The sequence below is a fragment of the Mesoplodon mirus genome (genome assembly GCF_964341445.2).
Source record: "Mesoplodon mirus genome assembly, chromosome: X".
Classification (NCBI taxonomy): domain Eukaryota; kingdom Metazoa; phylum Chordata; class Mammalia; order Artiodactyla; family Ziphiidae; genus Mesoplodon; species Mesoplodon mirus.
This window is the reverse complement of record NC_138981.1, coordinates 100,954,956-100,978,537: the sequence shown is the minus strand read 5'-3', so window position 1 is coordinate 100,978,537 and position 23,582 is coordinate 100,954,956. Positions and strand designations below refer to the sequence as shown.

The 23,582-nt window shown below is 38.1% G+C and overlaps 1 long non-coding RNA gene across 1 annotated transcript in view; it reads right to left on the bottom strand.

The window, feature by feature from the left end:
* Window positions 1–3,162: 3,162 nt before the first annotated feature.
* The window catches only part of LOC309797122, a 181,981-nt gene continuing 161,561 nt past the window's right edge, over window positions 3,163–23,582 (bottom strand). The window contains exon 3 of the long non-coding RNA XR_014292550.1: window positions 3,163–3,264. This is a non-coding gene — a long non-coding RNA (uncharacterized lncRNA). The remainder of the gene's footprint in view (window positions 3,265–23,582) is intronic.

Below are 23,582 nucleotides of genomic sequence, written 5' to 3'. Positions count from 1 at the left end.
CCACCAGTGCCACAGTGGCATCTAACTCAGTGGCATACATATTGAAACTAAAGCATTTAGAAATCATCTCCAAAAACAAGGGTAGAAATATAAATTTTGAATGAAAATAAAAAAATCAACCTCAATTGTAATTAGATAAATGCAATGTAAACAAAATTTGTTTATATCTTCTTAAACCCTTTCAGATTTACAGTGATGGAAAAATTGATGACAGTGTTGGAGAGATTGTGAGGAAGTTGGGTGTTCTAGTTTGCTGCTGATAGCAACATAAATTGGTTAATACATTTTTAGGAGGAAATTTATAAAATCAACCTCAATTGAAAAGTGGTTAGTCCTTCATTCAGCAGTTCTACTTCTAGAAATTTATCAGGCAAATAGGCAAATATCTATGTATAAGGATGCTCATTTCAATGTTGTTCATATTTGGCAAACTTGAGAACCAGTTTAAATAATTACTACTAATAAATTGTATTAATCACTATGATAGAATAATATGCAGCCCTTAAAATGATATGTGACTGTATTTACTTATATGAAAAGAGATTCAGGTTATAAAACCTCATGTTTAGTAATCATTTCATCTTTACGTATGTGTCTATCTAGGAAGATATAATTATAAAAGGTTAGCTAATTATAACTGGGCAGTGGATATTCTTCTTTTTCTAATATGTGTTTTTTCCTTCAACATTTTACAGTAAGTAGCATCATTTAAATGATCTGAAACGTGTAAAACTTTTCTTTCTTTTTTTTTTTTTTGAGGTCATGCCACAAGGCTCGTGGGATCTTAGTTCCCCAAGCAGGGATTGAACCCATGCCCTTGGCAATTAAAGCACGGAGTCCTAACCACTGGACCACCAGGAAATTCCTAAAACTTTTTTTAAATTGACGTATAGTTGATTTACAATGTTGTGTTAATTTCTACTGTACAGCAAAGTGATTCAGTTATATATATATATATATATATTTCAGATTATTATCCATTATAGGTTATTACAAGATATTGAATATAGTACCCTATGCTATACAGTAGGAACTTGTTTTCCCATTCTATATATACTAGTTTGTATCTGCTAACCCCAAACTCCCACTCCATCCCTCCCCCACACCCCCTCCCCTTTGGCAACCACAGATCTGTTCTGTATGTCTGTGACTCTGTTTCTGTTTTGTAGATAAGTTTATTTGTGTCATTCTTTAGGTTCCACATATAAGTGATATTATATGGTTATTTGTCTTTCTCTTTCTGCCTTACTTCACTTAGTATGATAATCTCTAGGTCCATCCATGTTGCTGCAAATGGCATTATTTCATTCACTTTTTATGGCTGAGTAGTATTCCATTGTATATATGCACCACATCTTCTTCATTCATCTGTCAATGGACATTTAGGTTGTTTTCATGTCTTGGCTATTGTAAATAGTGCTGCTATGAACATAGGGGTGCATGCATCTTTTTGAATTATAGTTTTGTCTGGATATATGCCCAGGAGTGGGATTTCTGGATCATATGGCAACTCTATTTTTAGTTTTTCGAGGAACCTCCATACTGTTTTCCATAGTGGCTGCACCAGCTTACATTCTCACCAACAGTGTAGGAGGGTTCCGATTTCTCCACACCCTCTCTGACATTTATTATTTATAGACATTTTGCTGATGGCCATTCTGACTGGTGTAAGGTGGTATCTCATTGTAATTTTGATTTGCATTTCTCTAATAATTAGCGATGTTGAGCATCTTTTCATGTGCCTGTTAGCCATCTTTATGTCTTCTTTGGAGAAATGTCTGTTCAGGTCTTCTGCCCATATTTTGATTGGGTTGTTTGTTTTTTTGTTTTTGAGTTGTGTGAGCTGTTTGTATATTTTAGAAATTAAGCCCTTGTCGGTCGCATAACTTGCAAATATGGTTTATGGTTTCCTTTGCTGTGCAAAAGCTTGTAAGTTTAAGTCCCATTTGAAACATGTGAAACTTTTTTTCCACTTACAAATTATGTGTTAGAGCTTGTCAGTGGTGGGGTGGGTCAAATCTTCCCACCAATGTTGCATAGGCACTTGGTGTCACAGTAGATTATGGATATAAGAGGAAATGTACCTGAATATTTGAAGCTTAGTAACAAGAACTGGAGGGCTAGCAAAGAAAAATAGTATTGGTAGTATGTGGAGAGTTAGGCAGATTGGTGGCCAGTACCTGGGCAATCGTGGAAGATTTGGAATCATTAGAATACAGGGCAAGACTATTCATTTCGTGGTGCCAATTTTCTTATATTTTAGTAACAAATAGTTCCTACTGATACCCTGCACAAATTTAATGACTGAGGCCTTTTAGACAGATAGGGCAGAGTCAGGAGAAAGTCAGCTTTGTGTCACAGGACAGTCTGGTATGATCTGACTCTTTGAAGCTTGCCTTTTATACCACAGTTGTCATTGGCAGTCTTTTTTTTTAAAACATCTCCATTGAGGTGTAATTTACATACCAGACATTCATCCATTTAAAATGTCCAATTCAGTGACTTTTAGTAAATTTAGAGAGTTGTGCAACTCTTCTCACAAACCAGGTTTAAATTTTCATCTCCCTACGAAGAAACTCCATTAATTAGTAATATAATACCCCATTTTCCCATCCCCTCAGCTCTAGGCAACTACTAATCTACTTTTTATCTCTATGGACTTGCCCATTCTGGGCCTTTCATAAAAATGGAATCATATAGTATGTGGTCTTTTGTGATTGGCTTCTCCACTTTCTTAGCATAAGGTTTTCAAGGTTCATTCATGTTGGAGCATGTCATAGACTGTCTTCATAGAATTGAAAGAGAAAAGCATAAATGATTAATGAGAAGCCTTTTCTCTGCTCAAAAGGAAAATAATTTTTAAAGACCAAAAGGACTGTTGCAGAATGGACACTAAAGACTGAGGATTTAGAACAAGTGAGAAATGAAAGGGTAATAAGAAATCAAAAGATTCTACTTGTGAAATTGAAACTGATAAACTCAATGAAGAGAAAAAATTTAAATATCTTTAAGTGGTTGCAGGAACTAGAAGAATTGGGGCAAAACTATAATGTTTTGCTTTATATAATAAACAACTGCTTAAAATTAATGCAAAGTTTCAGAAGAGATACGATACCTGCTCAAGAGAAGATAATAGAAGAAAGTGATACCTTAACTCTTCATCTTTGGAGGTATCTCACTGAATATCTTTTTGAGTTGGATTATGGATAACATTAGGGGTGGCAATAGCAGGACTGCTGGATCTCCAGAAAAATTCATCAGGTCCTATTAGAGGAAAGCAGACAATAAGAAAGATCTAGCATCATGATTTGGGAGATAGAAATTCACTGTGGTTGAGGGGCGGACAAAATGTGTGAAGGTGATCAAAAGGTACAGACTTCCAGTTATAAATAAGTCCTGGGAATTTCATGTACAGATGATGACTATAGTTAATGACACTGTATTGTATATTTGAAAGTTGCTAAGAGAGTAGATCTTAAATGTGCTTGTAAAAATTTTGCCATTTGCAGCAACATGGATAAACTTGGAGGGCATTATGCTAAGTGAAATAAGTCAGACAAAGACAAATATTGTATGATATCATTTATATGTGGAACCTAAAAAATCCAATGAACTAGTGAATATAACAAAAAAGAAACAGACTCACAGATACAGAGAACAAACTAGTGATTACCAGTGGGGATAGGGGAGAGGGGAGGGGCAAGATAGGGGTGGAGGAGTAAGAGGTAGAAACTATTAGGTGTAAAATAAGCTACAAGGGTATATTGTACAGCACAGGGAATATAGCCAATATTTTATAATAACTATAAATGGAGTATAACCTTTAAAAATTGTGAATCACTATGTTGTATACCTGTAACTTATACAATATTGTACAGCAACTATACTTCGATTTAAAAAACGTTCTTGACAAAAATGGTGGTGATGGATATTAACTTGTCTTATTGTGGTGATCATTTTGCAATATATACAAATATGGAATCATTATGTTGTAATCTGAAACTAATATCCATTATATCTCAATAAAGTATATAATATGTAATATATAGTATATAATCTAAATATATATATATATGAAAAAAAGACTCATGGAGATGGCAGACATACTATAGATAAACAAGAGATCCAGAAGGAATATTGGCCTATAGAACAAACGATGTTGGATCAGAGAGAGGAGACTGAATAAACTATGTATATGAAGGGAAAATATGGAAAATTTGAGTGTTGAGCTAATAAGAAATGAATCATAAATATCTGTGGAAATGTTATTGCTTTATTTGGTAGTGAGAAAGGGTGATAAATATGTATAATATGTAAATAATTTTGCTAATTAAAAATCTACGAGGACCAAACAAGATAATGACTGGAAAAGCAGTTTGAAAAACAGAAAACGCTATGCAAATGTAGTTGCCATTGTCATTAAGTTTTGTGCTTTAGACTCTAGATTATTCTCTTTGCATCAAACTATTCAAGGATGCTGCTTTATTGTCTTCCTTGGCCAAAACCCCATTTTGTGGCCTTTGGATTTTGGATTTTTCCTTCGGTCATTGTCTTCCCACTTCTGATATGTATTCCATATTGCTGTATTTTAGTTGCTTATCCTACTTGTCTCAGCCTTGCCTAGTCTCTTGGTTCTTCTCTATATGTGGTAATCCCAGTATCAATCCCACTAGGCTCTGATTTTCACTCAGTCTGAAGGCTTGTGGCATGTAGTGAGGTGGGGAAAATGCACCAGGTCGTGTCCATCGTGCCATTTCGTGCTCTTTGCCCTCCTTTCTCTGCTTCTTGTCTTTGTTAGTGGTTCCATCATGGCCTCACTGATTCAGGCTTACAAACGTGAAATCTTCCCCTCCTTCACTTAAAATGTTTCTGGAACACCTACTCTGTACAAGGACCAGCTGTGCTAAATAGTAGAAGGAGCGCTTGCCATCAAGGAGCTCATAGTCAAATGTAAAATAAGGATGTCTACATAACTAATAATAACATAAAGGTTGACACATGCTATGATGAAGTTGCAAGAAAAGGACAAATTTAATTGACACGGAACATGAGAAAAGGTTTCACAGAGAAAGGGATATTTGAGCTGCATGTTTTTTCCTTAAAGGTGTAAATTTCATACACTAAGTCACCCTTTTTAGTATACAATTCAGTCATCCCATAACCATCCCCCTTGCTCTTCTGTAATCAAACCTTCCCCCTACTCCCAGCCCCTGACAACCACTAATGTGTTAGTTGTCTATAGTTTTGCCTTTTCCAGATTGTCATAAAAAATGAATAATATACTGTATAAAAAGAAGCCAGTGTAAAAATGCTTTATAGTGTAACACATTTGAGATTCATCCATGTTGTTGAGTGTATCAGTAGTTCATTCCTTTTTATTTCCAAGTAATATTGCATTTTATGGATGCATCACAGTTTGTATATCCATCTACCAGTTTGGGTTGTTTCCACTTCGGGGTATACAGGTTTTTGTGTGAATATGATTTTTAATTTCAGTTTGGTAAATATCTAGGAATGGAATTGCTGTGTTGTAATGTAAGTTTATGTTTAAGTTTATAAGAAGCTATCAAACTGTTTTCCAAAGTGGCTGTGCCTACCAGCACTATATGAATGTTCTGGTTGTTTTGCATCCCTGCTGGTACTTGGTAATGTCAGTTCTTTTTTTTTTTAATATTATAGCATTCTAAATAGTGTGTAGTGATATCTAAATGTGTTTTTAATGTGATTTCCCTATGGTTAAATATGAACATCCTTCCATATCTTTATTTGCCATCTGTATATGTTGGGTGAAGTTTCTGTTCAAATATTTTGCCCATTTCTAATTGAGTTGTTATTATTGACAGTTTTTTCCCATTTTTATTGAGTGTTATTTTAACCACTCTCTAATTTTCATCACCCCAAAAGGAAAGCCCATACCCTTTAACAGTCACTCTCCATTTTCCTTACCCCCAGCCCCTGGCAACTACTAATGTACTTTATATCACTATGGATTTGCATATTCTGGACATTTCATATAAATGGAATCATATAATATATGGCCTTTTGTGTATTCATTTTAGCATAAATTTATTCAAGGATTATCCATGTTGTAGCATGTAACCAGTACTTCATTCCTTTTAGGGCTGAATAGTATTCCATCGTATGGATATATCACAATTTGTTTATCCATTCATCAGTTAATGGACAATTGGTTTATTTCCATTTGCTGACTATTATGTGTTTTTTTTGTTTTGTTTTGTTTTGTTTTGCTGCACCGCACGGCATGTGGTATCTTTGTTTCCCAACCAGGGATTGAACCCAAGCCCCCTGCATTGGAAGGCAGAGTCTTAACCACTGGACCACTGGGGAATTCCCTGCTGGCTATTATGAATAATGCTGCTGTAAACATTCATGTGAGAATTTTGTGTGGATATGTTTTCAGTTCTTTTGGCTGTATACCTAGAAGTGGAATTGCTGGGTCATATGGTAACTCTGTACTTAACTTTTTGAGAAATACTGAGTTTTGAGAGTTCTTTTTATATGCTGGATACAACTCATTTATGAGACATGTGATTTGCACATATTTTTTTCCGAGTCTGTGGCTTCTCTTTTCATTATCTTAATATTGTTTTTTGAAGTTAATTTGTCAGTTTTTTCATGGATCATATTTCAGTGTCGTATCTATGAAACCTTTGTCTAAACCAAAGTTACAAAGATTTTGTTCTATGTTTTCTTCTAGAAGTTTTATAGTTTTAGGGTTTACATTTAGGTCTATAATTCATTTTGAGTTAATTTTTGTGTATGATGTGAGGTATGATTCAAGTTGATTTTTTGCATGTGGATATCCAATTATACAAACACCATTGCCTTTATCCTTTGTCAAAAACCAGTTGGCCATATTTGTGTGGGTCTATTTCTGGACTCTCTATTCTGTCCCTTTGATCTATATGTTTATCCTTCTGCCAATATCACACTCTCTGAGTACTGTAGCAATGTAATAAGCCTTACTATCAGGTGGAGTGAGTCCTCCAACTTTGTTCTTTTTCAAAATTGCTTTGACTATACTAGTTCCTTTCCCTTTCCATATGAATTTTTTTTGAACCAACTTGTCTACATCTACAATAAAAATCTCCTGCTAGAAAAATTTTTTAACATCATTATTGGAGTATGATTGCTTTACAGTGGTGTGTTAGTTTCTGCTTTACAACAAAGTGAATCAGTTATACATATACATATATCCCCATATCTCTTCCATCTTGCGTCTCCCTCCCTCCCACACTCCCTATCCCACCCCTCTAGGTGGTCGCAAAGCACCGAGCTGATCTCCCTGTGCCATGTGGCTGCTTCCCACTAGCTAGCTATTTTACATTTGGTAGTGTATATATGTAAATGCCACTCTCTCACTTCATCCCAGCTTACCCTTCCCCCTCCCCGTGTCCTGAAGTCCATTCTCTATGTCTGTGTCTTTATTCCTGCCCTGCCCCTAGATTCTTCAAAAACATTTTTTTTCTTTTTTTTTAGATTCCATATATATGTGTTAGCATACGGTGTTTGTTTTTCTCTTTCTGACTTACTTCACTCTGTATGACACACTCTAGATCCATCCACCTCACTACAAAAACTTAATTTCGTTTCTTTTTATGGCTGAGTAATATTCCATTGTATATATGTGCCACATCTTCTTTATCCATTCATCCGTCAATGGACACCTAGTTTGCTTCCATGTCCTGGCTATTGTAAATAGAGCTGCAATGAACATTGTGGTCCATGACTATTTTTGAATTATGGTTTTCTCAGGGTATATGACCAGTAGTGGGATTGCTGGGTCGTATGGTAGTTCTGTTTGTAGTTTTTTAAGGAACCTCCATACTATTCTCCAAAGTGGCTGTATCAATTTACATTCCCACCAACAGTGCAAGAGGGTTCCCTTTTCTCCACACCCTCTCCAGCATTTATTGTTTGTAGATTTTTTGATGATGGCCATTCTGACTGGTGTGGGGTGATACCTCATTGTAGTTTTGATTTGCATTTCTCTAATGATTAGTGATGTTGAGCATTCTTTCATGTGTTTATTGGCAATCTGCATATCTTCTTTGGAGAAATGTCTATTTAGGTCTTCTGCCCATTTTTGGATTGGGTTGTTTGTTTTTTTGATATTGAGCTGCATGAGCTGCTTGTAAATTTTGGAGATAAATCCTTTGTCAGTTGCTTCATTTGCAAATATTTTCTCCCATTCTGAGGGTTGTCTTTTCGTCTTGTTTATGGTTTCCTTTGCTGTGCAAAAGTTTTGAAGTTTCATTAGGTCCCATTTGTTTATTTTTGTTTTTATTTCCATTTCTCTAGGAGGTGGGTCACTGCTAGAAAATTTTGTCTGTAATTGTAGTTGAATTTGTAGATCAGTTTGGGGAGATTCGACCTCTTAACAATATTGAGTCTTCCAATCCATTAATGTGGTGTGTCTCTCCATTTATTTAGGTCTTCTTTGACATTTTTCAATAATGTTTTGCAGGATGTTTTTTTTTCCTCACACATACAGATCTTGCACATATTTTCCTAGATTTATACCAGTATATTTTATGATTTTTAATGCTACTGTAAATGGTACATTTTTCTTCAATATCCAACTGTTCATTGCTAGTATATAGAAATACAATTTATTTTTACATTATTAACCTTGTATCCTGAGACCTTGCTAAACTCACTTAGTTCTGTCAGCTCTTTTGTATTTTGCTTGAGGTGTTCTACATAGACAATCATATCATATGCAGATAGAGACAGTTTTATTTCTTCCTTTTCAATCTGTGTGCTTTTTAGTTCTTCTTGCTTTTTGCAGTGGCTAGTACCTCCAGAACATTGTTGAATATGAGTGGTGAACGTAAACATTCTTACCTTGTTCTGGATCTTCGAGGCAAGGCATTCAATCTCTTACCCTTAAATATGAAAGCTGTAGTTTTGTAGTTTCCTCAGGTTGAGGAAGTTCCCTTATAACCCTACTTTGCTGAGAGTTTTTATTAGGAATGGAGATTGGACTTTGCCAAATGCTTTTACCGTGTTTATTGAGATTTAATGTGCATATGAATTGCCTAGGTATCTTATTAAATTATAGATTCTGATTCATTCAGTCTGGGAGGGCCGGAGATGCTGCATTTCTTTTTTCTTTTCTTTTTTTTTTCTTTTTCCTGGCTGTGCTGCACAGCTTGTGGGATATTAGTTCCCTGACCAAGGATGGAACCCAGGCACTTGGCAGTGAAAGCGTGGAGTCCTAACCATTGGACTGCCAGGAATTCCTGATTCTGCATTTCTAATAAGCTCAGAGATGATGTTGATGTTGTTTGATAACAGACCACATTTTGAATAGCATAGACCTAGGGTCTAATCTCTATGGTTTGAAGGGAAGACAGTACTGAAGGGTGCTGAAAAAATAAGAGTTGCAAGGAGAAATGTAGAGAACAAATTTTGTCCTGGAGGCCAGTGAAGGAGAGTATCAAGAATGAGGGAGTCACCAACAGTTTTAACTTTTGTTTTTATTTTTTACCAACAGTTTTAAAACCTTCAGTATTAGATTTGTCAAACATGAAATTAGTGTTGGGGTTTTTAAAAATTATTTATTTATTTATTTATTTATTTTTGGCTGCATTGGGTCTTCGTTGCTGCGTGCGGGCTTTCTCTAGTTGTGGCGAGCGGGGGCCACTCTTCATTGCGGTGCACAGGCTTCTCATTGCAGTGGCTTCTCTTGTTGCAGAGAACGGGCTCTAGGCACGTGGGCTCAGTAGTTGTGGCTCATGGGCTCTAGAGCACAGGCTCAGTAGTTGTGGTGCATGGGCTTGGTTGCTCCGCAGCATGTGGGATCTTCCCGGACCAGGGCTCAAACCCGTGTCCCCTGCATTGGCAGGCAGATTCTTAACCACTGCACTACCAGGGAAGTCCCTAGTGTTGGTTTTATAGCAGAAGCTGTACTATTTGAAGTATCACATCATATTATAAAACCAAGCCTCCCTCATTGTCCACATCTGTTTAGTTCCCAAGTTTGGATTGTGGCAGTTCAGATAAGAGAGAACACAATGTGATCTGAATATGTTTGGTTCCTGAGTGTTGAGTCATGAGTAGTAAGAGTCAGATAATGAGGAATATCTGTCTTAACTCAAAAATGTGTCCTAAAATATTTGGTTTCTATGTTAGTATAACAAGAGCTCAAATACTTATATTTGTTTATATCATTTTTTCCCCTACTAGCTGCATACTTCTTGAGATTTAGGATTATGTATTTGCCTTTTTCTTCTCAGTCCCTTGTATTATCACTTGGTACATGGTAGATGCTCATTAAATGTTCATTGAATTGTTGAAATGAGCCAAAGGGAGGAAGAAAAATTATAGACTACTTTCTCAAGGATTTAGTAGTAGAGGGATGGAGAACGATAATCAGGTAGGTAAGGAAGATTCAGGGTTGAATGAAGGCTTGTTTTCTTCTTCTTTTTTATTTTTAGCCATATAGGTATGTGGTTACTTGCAGGCAGAGAAGAAAGACCCAATAACTAGGAAGTGACTGAAGTTATAAGAGACAAAAAGAATAATTAATAGAGCATGTTTCTGTAGCACATAAAGAGCACAAGTAGCTGGCTTAATCATAAGTGGGGGGAACATGACAATACTTTAACCCATTTTGCATTCAGTCACATAGAATCTTCCTTTATCACAAAACCATTCAGACATAGCTTTCACTATAATCAGCCCTAATCCAGGACCTCATTGCTTTTTACCTGAGTAATTTATAGTTTGTCTCCTTCTCTATGTTCTCATTCAAACTCTTCTTTGCAAGTGGCTGTTGGAACTCTCTCCCAAAATCTTTTCCAGAAACAATCTTCCTACTGGAGAACCCATAAGGGGCCCCTCCTATCTGATTTCTGATTTCAGCCTAGTATCTCAACCCCTTGAGATGGATGATGATGTTGGGTTGTTACTGTTTTCTTCAGCCCTAGATTTCTTTATAGGTTCCATTATCAGAGGCTAATATGTGACTCTTGATTCTGTTGCTATGTTGGCATCTAACACAATGAAATTTTTTCCTATAACTGAAAGTAAATGATGATAATACCTTCCATTTTCTAATCAGAGACAAGGATTTCTGCCAAGGAGGCATTCTCAAAAAAAACTTTATTTCAAAGGAATGCCATCAAATGGATAGCTCTGTATGCGTGTGTGCATGTGTGTGTGTTTTATGTCACAGACATAATTTCTATTTGATATGAGTTTATTTTCATGTGTGGGCTAATTGATAGCTTACAGGGTACTTGTGTTTTGCAGTCTGTTGTTTTTGCTCTGAGCAAAAATTTACTCAGCTGATGAGAATATTTTGACAACTCTGCCAGTGTGCCCAGGCAATGCAATTTGGTATGAATTTTCTGGCTGCAATGACCCAATTTTAAGATGTAAAATAGAATACTCTAAATTTATATGGAAATAGCATAGCTAGCCTGGCTTCCCACAAGGAGTAACAAACATTAAGACCTGTACAGCTCCTAATATATAAAATCATAGGATGGAAACATCATGATTTTTGTCTCCTAATCTCATTTGCAAATGTTACAAATGTTGTTTACTGAAATCAAGTTGTAACAAAAATTACAAAGAATTACGGTTTTTAACTTGAGAAAACAGTTCAGTTTTTTTCTTAGGAATGTCTCAGTCAACATTTTATGATTTATTTGTACCTTTAAAAATACCCATACTTTCTCAAAATTCTTCATTTCTTGATGGCCCCACATATACATATGCCCAAATAATTAATTTTCAACAAAGTGTTCTGTCATTTTTCTATTGTGCTCAGTAGTTCAATAACTGCCTTTATGGTGCTTCATTGTGATTCCTATGTCCTCATTCATTTTTCAGCTATTTAACTTTTAAGATTCTGGTCACATAAAGGAATGCACACTGAGTTTTATGAATGACCAAAGGCAACCAATGGCTCCATGTGTATGTGTGTGTGTGTGTGTGTGTACATTTATACATATACATATCAATACGCACACACGTATGTATAAATAAACCGACGTCATTTGCATAGGTATGTTGTGAACTTTAATATTTAAAAACCTGAAACTCAACCAACATAAGTACTAAGCTGTCATTAGTTATTAAAGATGCCTTTCCCATAGGATCAGTAAAACATAATTCTGCACTAGCTGACAGGGAAAGCAAAGCAATCTGCGTTCCCCGAAAGTGTGGTGTTTTAGCAGCTTTCTCCTGTAGGGTTGAGGCTGGCTTGGCAGCCTTGATTATATTGACCATTTTATGGGTCGATTGCCAGGAGATTGAACAGTTGATCTGGTCTTCTTCATGGCCAAAAGGGCCCGATGGTTTGACTGTGATGGTGACTGAAACAACAAACTGAACTGTGAAAACAGTTGAATCAGTGGTGATAGGTGAACACCATCCCACATCTCAAAGAGATCCCTAACATGGAAACTTCAAAACCTGATTTTCAGATTCAGCTGGAGCCCTTACTCATGATGGCTAGCTCAGAATTGGTGTCGCAGTAGACAACTTTAACTGAGGGGATTTTCCATAACGCAAATCAACATTTTAAAGGGTAGGATATTAAAGCAGCCGGAAAGAAAAACAACAAATTTCTAGTGCTATTGAGAAGCCTTGAAAGCATGCCAAGTTAAAATGATGATGGACCATGATATGAGAATCTATAATGAATTTATAGCACAAACATCATGACTCATAAGCTTGTCACGCAAGAGCAATTTTAAGAAGGAGTCATTGCAAATTGATACCTATGTTCCTTGCTCCCTTATGTCCTGAAGTGACATTTTACCATGTACTAGGAAACTGTATAATACTGAATTGACATTAGCACTTAAAAATAAAAGGCAGTATTATGAAGCAAAGATTTGTATATGTCCATTAAGGCTTAAGTATCCATCTAGTTTTATGACTTTGGGCTCCACTTGTGACTGTGATGGCAATGCCTACACATATAAGGTGAAATGGGGGGTTGCAGCAATTCTCAAGATGACTCTGGTTGCAGCATCTCTTACCAAGGAAATTCATTGGGGGTGGGGGAACATGAAATCCTCAAACTTTATGAGCATCAAATTTCCTTAAAACTTGCTTTCTTTTTAAATTGCCCTTTTTTTTTCTTTGCAACGGTGATTATTTGATAGTTTCATTTCTTGCACTGAGCTTTTTCCTTGCTTGTCCATATCAGAAATGTTACCATCCTGAGGATGCAGTATATCAGAAGTCTTCCTGGGTTTGAAACTGGGGGGGCATCTAATGAGCTATCAATAGTGATATCCATTTACCTGGGATTCTGGGTCCTCAGTATACAAGGTAAGGGTGGAGAGAGGAGCAACTCTGTTTCTAGAGCCTTTTACCAAGACACTGAGGGACGGCCTCTCAGATTTCTGTTCTTGAAATGTGAGGCCTGGATGAGAGAATGTGAATTTGAAGCAGGTTTTGTCAGAGATCTTTTGTCTCAGGGCATGAATTTATCTATTCGTTCAACAAATTATTTATTGAGTACCTGTTACATGTTAGGCAATGTGCTAGGCACAGTGTATACAGTAGTTAACAATATAGCCATTGTCACAGACAGACATTAATTTTTTTATTAAAAAAATTATTTTTATTTAAAATAAAATATATTAAGATAGATTTGGAATTAAAAATTTTATATGAGCTATTACAGAAAAGGCCAGGGTGTTACGAATGAATAATGGAGACTGGTAACACCCTTCAAATCGATGAGGGGAAGTCTCTGAAGAGTGACATTTAAGCGGACACCTGAAGGATGAATAGGATGTTAATCAGGTAAAGAGAGGTGGGCGGTGGGGATAAATGTCCCATAGCATGTGTGAAGGCTTAGAAGAGAGAGGCCCATGTGGCTGCAGGCAGAGAGAGAGAGAAAGATCGCTCAAGATAAACCTGGGAAGGCAGACAGAGGCCAGGTCATGCTGGGTGAATTAGTTTGCTAGCCCTGCTGTAACAAGTACCACAGACTGGGTGGCTTAAAACAACAGAAATTTACTGTCTCATAGTTCTGGAGGCTAAAAATCCAAAATCAAGTTGTTGGTGGGGTTCGTTCCTTTAGAGGGCTGTGAGGTAGGGATGTGTTCCGGGACTGTCCACTTAGCTTGTTATGTAGCCACTTCTTCTCCCTGTGGCTCTTCACATTGTCTTCTCTCTATCTGTGTGTCTCTGTGTATACATCTCCTTTTTCTTTTTTTTTTCATATATATAATGACACTAGTCAGATTGGGGCCTACTCTAATGATCTCACTTAAATTGATTACTTCTGCAAACACCTTCTCTCTAAATAAGGTCACATTCTGAGGTACTGGAGGTTAGGACTTCAACATATGAATTTTGGAGGGACACAATTCAACCCATAACACAGAGCCTTGGAGGATATGTTAGTATTTTGGACTCGTCTCTGAGTTCCTAGAGCTGCCATTGAGGAATATTAATTTTTAAAAAAGATCCTTCTATTGTGTGGGGAATCTATTGTGGGGAGTTATATTAATTTTTTATGGCTGCTGTAACCAATTCACACAAATTTAGTGGCTTAAAAACACACACAGATTTATTGTCTGTACTGCAAGTGAAAAGTCCAAAATCAGCTCTCTGGGCTAAAATCAAGGCAGAAGTGTTCCTTCTGAGGGCTATAGGAGAGAATCTGTTTCCTTGCCTTTTCCAGCTTCCAGAGGCCTCCTGCATTCCTTGCCTCATGGCTCCTTCCTCCATTTTCTTTCTTTTTTTAAAAAATTTATTTATTTAATTTATTTATTTTTGGCTGCATTGGGTCTTGATTGCTGCTCGTGTGGGCTTTCTCTAGTTGCGGCGAGCAGGGGCTACTCTTTGTTGCGGTGCACAGGCTTCTCATTGCAGTGGCTTCTCTTGTTGCGGAGCATGGGCTCTAGGCACGTGGGCTTCAGTAGTTGTGGCACGTGGGCTCTAGAGCTCAGGCTCAGTAGTTGTGGCCCACAGGCTTAGTTGCTCCACGGCATGTGGGACCTTCCCGAACCAGGGCTCGAACCCATGTCCCCTGCATTAGCAGGCGGATTCTTAACCACTGTGTCACCAGGGAAGCCCCTTCCTCCATTTTCAAAGCCAGCAATGTAGAATCTTCTCTCTCTGACATCACCTCCGATCATTACATTTTCTATCTCTGACTCTGCCTCCGTCTTATAAGGACCCTTGTGATTACATTGGAGACAACTCTATAATCCAGAATAATCTCCCCATGTCAACATTCTTAACTTAATCATATCTGTAAAATCCCTCTTAACCATGTAAGGGAACCCATACACAGGTTCTAGGGAATAGTTTGTAGACATCTTCCTGTGTGTGTTGTGGGGAGGGGTGTGTGAGGGGCATTATTTAGTCTACCACAGGAGTAAAGGATGAAAGCAAAAAGCCAGTCACAAAGCTTCTGTAGCCATCTGAGCAGGAGATGATTGTAACTCAGACCAGGTGGCAATGGAGATGGAGAGAAGTATTCAGATTGGAGAATTGTTTAGGACACAAAATCAACAGGCCTTGCCAATGAATTGGATAGGATAGGGGAGTGAGAGAGATGGGGTCAACTGTAGTTTGGTTTATATCTACTATGCCTCCTGGTTACTCTGAATGTCATCTTTATATCATAGACCAGGAAATTAAAACTTGCACTTTAAAAATGCTCCTGTATATTTCTAAAAGGAACCATTTTTGCATTCGAAAAGAAGCTTTGTTTCTGTGCTTACTTTGGCATAGGTAGACATTTTATTTTTAACTTTTTGGAAGAGTTGTGTAAAACAGTTTGCTCAGATTTGAAACCTTATGAATAAATCATTTGAAATGGCCTCCTAAATTTGCAATTTATCCCGTTAAGTTTGAAAATGAAAAAGAAGCTCAAGAATTGGAAAATAAAGTCAACTAGCAAATAAAAATTGGTTGAATGTTCAACGTGCATCAAGAGCAAGTAGCAGTTGAAATACTAAAAAGAAAGAATTTTCCTGAGTGGATGACCAAAACTTGCACGTGGTCTGTATGACATTACAAGAAAGGAGGCTGGATTCTAGTTGGAGGTCTCCAAAAAAGTCCAATGGAGCAGACTGGCAAAGATATTCCTGTTGAGAAGCTCCTTGACTGATTCCTATAATCAAGAGCTCCAGGGGATATTGAGGAATGAGGAAAGGGAAAACATAAAACTATATGGGCATTCTTGGGCGAGACAACACATTACAGGTGCACTTGGAAGCAAATTCAGCATATGGAACTAATAACTATTTTATGATGTTTGACATATCTCTAGAAGCACATCCCAGAATCCCATTCAATGAAAAATCCCTTTAGGAAAGATAAATGATCAGCTTAAATGATGACTCTGCCCAGCAAACAGAAGAAAAGCTGTTTCAGAAGTTGATGAGTTGTTGATTCATTTCTTTTTTGCAAGTTTCCAGCTGAATTTGGAATGAAACATAACCACTGCATCCAGTGCTTTCCATTTTGAATCATTTCTAGAGCATTCTATAGTTTAATATGGTCTTTTATGGCAAGATATAATTGTTCTGAACTGTCACTAGATGTCTTTTATTAACTCCAGTTTGGCCTAAATGGAAAAGATATATTAATGCTATGTTTATTTTAGTGATGGAGAACTAAAGTATCATACATATACCTAAGTCCATGTAGGTAAGTTTATTTGTACTAATCAAACAAACTGTCTAGAGCATTAGAAAGTCTGGGCCATAGCATCATGTAATAGATAGTGGGTTCAGCACTTTTCCTCATTTGTTCTGCCTCTGTCTGCTCCAGCTCCTCCAGAGATGGGCCTGCTCCATTCACCATTTGAAATCTCAAGTGGTCTGATCCTACTTTCTCATCTATAAACAAGTCATATAGTATTTAGCCTTTTCCTGATTTGGGGGGGGGCAGCATTTTCATCTGTAATGAAAGCCTTACTAATTTACTAGTCCAAGCATATTTGTATAGCTCCATCACATGCCCACTTTAATAGATGCCACCTGATACAGAAGCCTACTACTTAGAAGCTTGCCTTATAAGCCTACTCAGTGTTTGAAATTTAGGCCACCTAAGAAAGGAAGTTCACCCATAGACACTGTTTCAAGTTTTGGTAAGCACTGGGGAGGGAAGCAGGAAGAATGAATAAATGAATGAATGAGACCTCATCTGTTATTAATATGGCAGTGTTTCCACCTATAAAAATAGGGGGCTGTATTAGATTTCTAGGGTTCCTTCCAGCTCCTGTGGAAGATATCTGGAGAAAAATATCTCCCTTTCTCATCCTCAGGACCTCCCACTCTGATTCAGGACCTCCCACTCTGATACTGTTCCCTAGCCCTTACCAAAAGGATGAAGACATTTTATAACTGATCCTAAAACCACACGAACTGTGGGCAAATGTATCACAGTATTTCTAGAACAGCATGCCAACTCTTGATTATTTATTATGTCATGAGTTTATGAGTGAGTGGGCCATGGTGACCTTCCTTCACAGGGGGGAGGACAAGTAGGCAGTGCATGACCACCGGGATAGCTGCCTTCATATGAAGTGTGGTGGATGACATCCTGAGGTGTACAGGAAAAGCCACATGATATGATGGAAGGAGCATGGGTTTTGGAGGACTATAGATACGGGTTTGATTCCTACCTCAACCATTTTTCTATCAGTGTGATCTTTTTTTTTTTTTTTGCGGTATGCGGGCCTCTCACTGTTGTGGCCTCTCCCGTTGCGGAGCACAGGCTCCGGACGCGCAGGCTCAGCGGCCATGGCTACGGGCCCAGCCGCTCCGCGGCATGTGGGATCCTCCTGGACCGGGGCACAAACCCACGTCGCCTGCATTGGCAGGCGGACTCTCAACCACTGCGCCACCAGGGAAGCCCCTATCAGTGTGATCTTATGTAAGTTATTTGAGTTCTATTAGCCTCACTTTCCTCATATGTTAAATAGGAATAATGATTCTATTGCCTATCAGGGTAGACATTCAGCAGTGATCCTTATTATGCTAAAACTATTTGTCACTCTAGGAAAGCCAAAGGTTTGTTCAGAAAGAGGGAGAGGGTTGCCTACACATTTTCCTTCATTCTGTGTGTTGCGGTACTAAGAATCATCTTGTATGCCACTACTGCCACCAATCTCTTGACTAATTCTTGCCCTTACCTCAAGCTGTCAATGTTAAGAGTACAAGGAGTTTGAAGCTCTTGACCTTCTGATACATGCCTTTCTGTGGTTTAGACAAAAATGTTATGAATACCCCCCTCTCCTCCCATCTTACCGTGGTTTGTCTGCATGGTAAAATGAAAGACACAGTTAAGCATGTAAAGATTTTACTTTGAGATGGATAATATCTGTGATGGTTAATTTTATGTGTCAACTCAACTGGGCTAAGGGATGCCCAGATACCTGTTAAAACATTATTTCTCAGTGTGTCTGTGAGGGTGTTTCTGGAAGAGATTAGCATTTGAATCTGACTGAGTAAAGAGATATGCCCTCACTAATGTGGGTGGGCATCATCCAATCTGTTGAGGACCCAAATAGAACAAAAAGGCAGCTGAAGGGTGAACTCTCACTCTTCTTGAGCTAGGACTTCCATTTCTCCTGCCCTCGGACACTGGAGTTTCTGGTTTGCAGACTCTGGGCTCAGACTGAATTATACTTTCAGCTTTCTTTTGCTTGCAGATGGCAGCTGGTGGGACTTCCTGGCCTCCATGACCACGTGAGCCAATTCTTATAATAAATCTCCTCATATATATCTATATGTATATCTATCTGTCTATCTATCTATTTATCTATTTATCTCCTATTGGTTCTGTTTCTCTGGAGAACCCTGACTAATACAATATCCAAATTAATATTAGTAATAATAATTACAATAATGGCAGCTAACAGTTATGAGCATTTACTATGTTCTGTGCTTTATGCTTAGTACTTGACCTTCATAATCACTTAATCATCACAACAGTCTGATGAGACGGTTACTATTATTATTCTCATGTTAAGTCAAACACATTAAGGCTCAGAGAGGTTAAGTAGCTTGCCAAAAGCCATGTTTTGTAACTAGTAAATGTAGGAATAGGGATTTGAGCCCAAATCTGTTTGACTCTATAGCCCGAGTTGCACCACTAAGCTATTTTAAATGATCCCCAATTGCTGTGAGAATCAAATGAGACTGTAATTTGGTAATGCTTTAAAGATCTAGAAGTACTATCAAAATGGAAGGGCTTATTATTACCCAAACGATTAACTGAACCTAGCACTGTTTATTCAGATGCTTGGCAGCATGTAGACAAAGCCTAAGGCTGTAATGGACCTTTTCCAAGTGGCAAAAGCGTAAATGTAATATAAGCTAATTGGTGACATGTCTTGATTTTCAAAGCATTAGGCAAGCTCATAAGTTCAGCTTCCTACCGGTATACCTATCTCTTTTAAGCAACTGCACCTGTTTTACAATTCAGAGTGATTACATAACTTCAGAACACTGGCAATTGCTCTCTAGCATTCAATTCTCTTAACAAACATTTACTGAGCACCTTTACTCTATACTGTGTGTGTCTATGGAGCATCTCCTGTGTTCAGAGCATTCTTTGTCTGGATAGAGCTTTGTGACTTATATTTGGAAACACTACTTTGAAAAGCCCAGAGCAGAAAGACTGAGATAAAAGTTGTTTCCTCCAGCGAGAACAGTTATTTACCTGGAGTTCACAGGTTTATGATAGTGGTTTTCATATTATACATAGTAAAATCATTCAAGGAGCTTACCTGGGTTTTAATACTAAGATTCTGATTTAGCTGCTTTGGGGTGGTGGGTTTTTTTGGTGTTTTGGGGGTTTTTTGGCTGCATTGGGTCTTCGTTGCTGCGCGTGGGCTTTCTCTAGTTGCAGTGAGCGGGGGCTACTCTTTGTTGCAGTGCGCGGGCTTCTCACTGCGGTTGCTTCTCTTGTTGCGGAGCACGGGCTCTAGGCGTGTGGGCTTCAGTAGTTGCGGCACGTGGGCTCAGTAGTTGTGGCTCACAGGCTCAGTAGTTGCGGCGCATGGGCTTAGTTGCTCCACGGCATGTGAGATCTTCCCAGACCAGGGATCGAACCCATGTCCCCTGCATTGGCAGGTGGATTCTCAACCACTGTGCCACCAGGGAAGTCCAGGATGGTGGTTTTAACAGCTGCCCAGGTGATTCTCATTGTCCAGCCAGGCTTGTTGAGCCACTGGTCCATATCATCTTATCCCACCCAAGCCTCCAGCTAATGAAGGAATGAAATTAAAAAGGAAAACTACCAGAAATTTGGCTCTAGGTCCAACCTACTTGCTTCCTTTTCTCATTCCCCTCGATCCTTATGGTCACCCTGTCCCTTTTAAGTGTCTGAGTTTGGGCTTACAAGAAAAATATCCACACTCTTATAACAAGTGAAGTGAAAATCTGGGTAATCAAATAGTCGAAACCTCACATAGTTATAGAGGTTGGGCTGCTAATACAAATGAGGGAGGCGAGCCAGATGGAGACTATGGTGAACTTGAGACTACAGACCCCATCAAACATGAGGGTGGTGAACGGGGCAGCAGCAGTGACTGTAATCCAGTCAATTGTTCTCAGAGTTCTAAAAGTGTGGTTCTTGGACTTGGTCTAGGAGCATCAGAAGAAAACTTGTTAGAAATGCAAAAAGTCAAGCCCTGCCCCCAGATCCACTGACTGAATCTACATCTGGTGCTTGGGAGCGGAGGTGGGGGGCAGCAGTCAGTGGTCTAACAAGCCCTTCAGGGGATTCTGATCCAATACAACATTTTCAAACCACTGTCTATACTAATGCAAGCCCGGTGTGACCAGATCTGATTTTTCAAGAAAAGTCAGGAATCTGTCTTTCTTTTATTGAGCATCTTTAAACTGTGCTGTATGTGTTCATGGAACATCTCCTGTGCTCACATTATTCTGAACATCTCTTCTTGGCTTTCAGTGATTGGCAACTAATTCAGTTTTTTGTTTGTTGTTTTTCTGAATACACCTTACGGTCCAAAGAAAACGCATCCTTGGGCTAACCCTCAATTGTCTCTATCCTACAAGGGTTAAATAGTTTTGAAATATTCTTCATATCTTCGTGACATTTCCCGACCCACACCTCAGTATCCTGAGTAACCAATTAAACCATGAAATTTGGAATACTGGCATAGGTAATTTCGATATGAGAACCCCAGCCTAGGTTTCCTATTAGTTTTATGACAAAGAAGCAAAAAACTAGGAAGGACTGTGAATTAAATCAGTGTCACAAGTTTGAATCCTTTCACTCTTAAACCAAATTTCTAGACAGGGTCCATCCCTGGGTATTCATAATAAATTGCATAAATATCCAGTGAAGCCTCTTGATTTTTTTCAGCCTATTCCACTTATCTGGAGAGTAGGGAAGGCATGTAATGCCTAGATTGTGAAATTTACAACTCTAAGTACAGTCATGACTTTAGCACTCTTTCTACATTCGAGGAATTATGTGTATGTGTGAGAGAGATTTACTTAGACTGTGCTCATCAAATGGTTGTTTTTGAAAGCTATTGTATAGCACAGGAACACTGGAGTTTAAAATATAGGATGACCAACCATCCCAGTTTTCCCAGGACTGAGGAGGTTCATGAGAAGGGGAACTTCCAGTTTCAAAACCAGGACAGTGTGAGAAAACCAGGACAAGTTGGTCTTCCTAGTCTTTAATGCTCAAGTTTCTCTTGCATCACTTTGCTTTGGATGTAGAACAGAATAAAGGTGGGAGTTGGTAGAAAAGTTACATTGTATTGTTAAAAACAATTTTATAACTGGCTAAAATCAAAAGGCAGACATTGTAGGAAGGGAAATTTTAGCCAGAAATAAGAAAAGACTTTCAAATGGAGGTGCTACTGAAGTGCCTGACATGAGATATAATATCCTGGAAGTCAGGCAGGATCCAACACAGTGCTGACCCCAGAGAGTTTAAAACATGGTCAAGTATGGAGACAAAGGACTAAAGCTTTTGAGGCACCTGGTCAGAAGGGCAAATCGAGGTCAGTGAATTGCAAGGTAATCATGTCAGGATAATCAAGAACAGGGCAGGAAGCGATGTAGGAGGTGCATCAGAGTAAACAGTCCAGCATAGAGGTAGTTAAGCAACAAAAGGGTATTTGCAGCCTATTTTTATGTGGTGGTAGGTGGTTCTATGGTATAGGAGTAGACCTCATGAATTAAAGGCATAGGGCAATAAGAAACTTTAACAACTACAGTTGATGAAAGGTTGAATTAAATGACCTCATATTCCCATTCAATTTTGATAATCGTTGAAAATTCAGATTCTGTTTAAAAAAAGATATTTAACATGCTTATATTATTAATCTTTCACTCTATCTCTTCAAAAATTGGGGTAATAAATCAAACTTTGTGAGATTAATGTGAAGATTAAAGATAATGCATCACTTATCACAATGCCTGGAACATAATAGTTGCTCAGTAAATGGGAGCTATTATTATTATTATTAAAATTCTTAAAATATGTTTTCCTAAACCTAGTCTTTTTTTTGAATTTTTGAATTTTATTTTTTTTATACAGCAGGTTCTTATTAGTCATCGATTTTGTACACATGAGTGTATACATGTCAATCCCAATCACCCAATTCATCACAGCACCACCCCCAACACCCCGCCACATTCCCCCCTTGGTGTCCATATGTATGTTCTCTATATCTGTGTCTCAACTTCTGCCCTGCAAACCGGTTCATCTGTACCATTTTTCTAGGTTCCACATATATGTGTTAATATATGATATTTGTTTCTGACTTACTTCACTACTTCACTCTGTATGACAGTCTCTAGATCCTTCCACATCTCAACAAATGACCCAATTTCGTTCCTTTTTGTGGCTGAGTAATATTCCATTGTATATATGTACCACAACTTCTTTATCCATTTGACTGTCGATAGGCATTTAGGTTGCTTCCATGACCTGGCTATTGTAAATAGTGCTGCAATGAACATTGGCGTGCATGTGCCTTTTTGAATTACGGTTTTCTCTGGGTATATGCCCAGTAGTGGGATTGCTGGATCATATTGTAATTTTATTTTTAGTTTTTTAAGGAACCTCCATATTGTTCTCCATAGTGGCTGTATCAATTTACATTCCCACCAACAGTGCAAGAGGATTCCCTTTTCTCCACGCTCTCTCCAGCATTTGTTGTTTGTAGATTTTCTGGTGATGCCCTTTCTAACTGGTGTGAGATGATACCTCATTGTAGTTTTGATTTGCATTTCTCCAATAATTAGTGATGTTCAGCAGCTGTTCATTTGCTTCTTGGCCATCTGTATGTCTTCTTTGGAGGAATGTCTGTTTAGGTCGTCTTCCCATTTTTGGATTGGGTTGGTTGATTTTTTGATATTGAGCTGCATGAGCTGTTTCTATATTTTGGAGATTAATCCTTTGTCCGTTGATTCGTTTGCAAATATTTTCTCCCATTCTGAGGGTTGTCTTTTCATCTTGTTTATGGTTTCCTTTGCTGTGCAAAAGCTTTTAAGTTTCATTAGGTCCCATGTGTTTATTTTTGTTTTTATTTCCATTACTCTAGGAGGTGGATCAAAAAAGATCTTGCTGTG